Here is a 3,147-nt window from a genome sequence, read left to right on the forward strand (position 1 = left end):
TATAATATATATATATATATATATATATATATATATATATATATATATATATATATATATATACATATATATATATATATATAATATATATATATATATATATATATATATATATATATATATATATATATATATATATATATATATATATATATATATATCAGTATTTAGCATCTTCATATGAGCTTACGTCTATTTATTTCTAGTTTATGTAAGCCATGTCATTTACTGTACCATGACTGTGTTTCTATTGTTTTTCACTTGCATATACTTCAAATCTACTTTTGTCTCCCTCTTTAGTCGACAATATCATATGGACTCTCTCTCTCTCTCTCTCTCTCTCTCTCTCTCTCTCTCTCTCTCTCTCTCTCTCTCTCTCTCTCTCTCTCTCTCTCTCTTGCAATTTTATGACTAAACATTGTTTCTATTTGTTTTCCATGGACTAAATACTCTGGGGATTATGAGTCATAGATACATTAGTTTTTCCAGCCTCTTTTTTCCTTCTTGAGTCATATATACACTAGTTTCCCAACCATCTTTTGATTTTATCGAGTCAAATACATAGTTTTCCCCAGCTTCTTTTGCCTTCTCAATTCAATTACTTTAGTTTTCAAAGCCTCTTTTGCCTTCTCGAGTCAAATACATTAGTTTTTCCCAGCCTCTTTTGCCTTCTCGAGTCAAGTACATCAGTTTTCCTAGCCTCTTTTGCCTTCTCAAATCAAGTACATTAGTTTTTCCAGCCTCTTTTTTCCTTCTTGAGTCATATATACACTAGTTTCCCAACCATCTTTTGATTTTATCGAGTCAAATACATAGTTTTTCCCCAGCTTCTTTTGCCTTCTCAATTCAATTACTTTAGTTTTCAAAGCCTCTTTTGCCTTCTCGAGTCAAATACATTAGTTTTCCCAGCCTCTTTTGCCTTCTCGAGTCAAGTACATCAGTTTTCCTAGCCTCTTTTGCCTTCTCAAATCAAGTACATTAGTTTTTTCCAGCCTCGTTTGCCTTCTCCATTCATAAATACATTAGTTTTATGGGCCTCTGTTTATTTCAGTCATAAATGCATAAGTTTCCCAAGCCTCTTTTGCCTTCTCCAGTCATAAATACTTTAGTTTTCCCAGCCTCTTTTGCCTTCTCCAGTCATAAATACATTACTTTTCTCAGCCTCTTTTGTCTTCTCGAGTCAAGTACATTGATTTTCCCAGCTTCTTTGCTTTCTCGAGTCAAATATATTAGTTTTCCAACCCTCTTTTGATTTCTAGAGTCAAATACATTAGTTTTCCCAGCCTCTGTTGCCTTTTTTGAGTCAAATGTATTAGTTTTCCCAGACTCTTTTGCGTTCTTGAGTCATATATATTAGTTTTTCCAGCCACTTTTGCCTTCTCCAGTCTAAAATATATTAGTTACACGAGTCCCTTTGTCCTTTTCCAGTCATAAATGTATAACTTTCCCAAGCCTCTTTTGCCTTCTCGAGTCAAATACATTAGTTTTCTCAGCCTCTTTTGCCTTCTCGAGTCATTTACAATAGTTTCATGAGCCTCTTTTGCCTTCTTCATTCATAAATGCATTAGTTTCATGAGCCTCTTTTTACTTCAGTCATAAATGCATAAGTTTCCCAAGCCTCTTTTGCCTTCTCCAGTCATAAATACTTTAGTTTTCCTAGCCTCTTCTGTCTTTTCTAGTCAAAAATACATTACTTTTCTCAGCCTCTTTTGCCTTCTCGAGTCAAATATATTAGTTTTCCCAGACTCATTTGCTTGCTCGAGTCAAATACATTAGTTTTCCCAGCCTCCTTTGCCTTCTCAAGTCAAATACATTAGTTTTCCCAGCCCCTTTTGCCTTCTCCAGTCATATACATTAGTTTCATGAGCCTCTGCTTTTTTTCTCCAGTCATATATGCCTAAGTTTCCCAAGCCTCTTTTCCCTATTCCAGTCATAAATATATTAAGTTTTCCTAGCCTCTTTTGTCTTCTCGAGTCAAAAACATTTGTTTTCCCAGCCTCTTTTGCCTTCTCGAGTCAAAAATATTAGTTTTCCCAGCCTCTTTTGCCTTCTTCAGTCAAATACACTAGTTTTCTCAGCCCCCTTTGCCTTCTCGAGTCAAATACATTAGTTTCCTCAAACTCTTTTTCCCTCTCGAGTCAAGTATATTACTTTTCCTAGACTTTTTTTTTTTTTTTTTTTTTTTTTTTTTTGCTTTCTATAGTCATAAATACATTAGTTTCCTAAGCCTCTTTTGACTTCACCCGTCATAAGTACATTAGTTTCCCAACCTCTTTTGCCTTCCTCAGTCATAAATACATCAGTTTTTCCAGTCTCTTTTGCCTTTTCAAGTCAAATACATTGGTTTTCTAAGCCTCTTTTGCTCTCTCAAGTCAAATACATTAGTTTTTCTAGCCTCTTTGGCCTTCTTCAGTCAAATACAATGGTTTTCCCAGCCTCTTTTGCTTTTCGTATCAAATACATTATTTTTCCCAGTCTATTTTGCATTCTCGAGTCAAATACGTAAGTTTTTTACTCTTTTTGCCTTCTATAGTCATAAGTACATTTGTTTCCTAAGCCTCTTATGGATTCACCAGTCATGAATACATAAGTTATCCCCAGTCTTTTTCTTCCTTCTTGAGTCAAATATTTTAGTTTTATCAGCCTATTTTGCTTTTTCAAGTCAAATATATTAGTTTCCCTAGCCTCTTTTGCCTTCTTGAGTCACATACGTCAGTTTTCCCAGCCTCTTTTGTCTTCTCGAGTTAAATACTATATTTTTCCCAGTCATTTTGGCTTTCTCGAGTCAAATACCTTAGTTTTCCTAGCCTCTTTTGTTTCTCAAGTCATATACATTAGTTTTCCTAGCCTCTTTTGTTTCTCAAGTCATATACATTAGTTTTCCTAGCCTCTTTTGCCTTTTCCAGTCAATACATTGGTTTTCCTAGCCTCTTTTGCCTTCTCGAGTCAAATACATTAGTTTTCCTAGTCTTGTTTGCCTTCTGGAGTCAAATACATTAGTTTTCCCAGACTATTGTGCTTTCTATAGTCATAAATACATTAGTTTTCTAAGCCTCTTTTGCCTTCACCAGTCATAGGTACATTAGTTTCCCAAACCTCTTTTCTCTTCCTCAGACATACATACATTAGTTTTCCCAGCCTCGTTTG

Source organism: Palaemon carinicauda, chromosome 16 (genome assembly GCF_036898095.1).
Source record: "Palaemon carinicauda isolate YSFRI2023 chromosome 16, ASM3689809v2, whole genome shotgun sequence".
Lineage (NCBI taxonomy): Eukaryota > Metazoa > Arthropoda > Malacostraca > Decapoda > Palaemonidae > Palaemon > Palaemon carinicauda.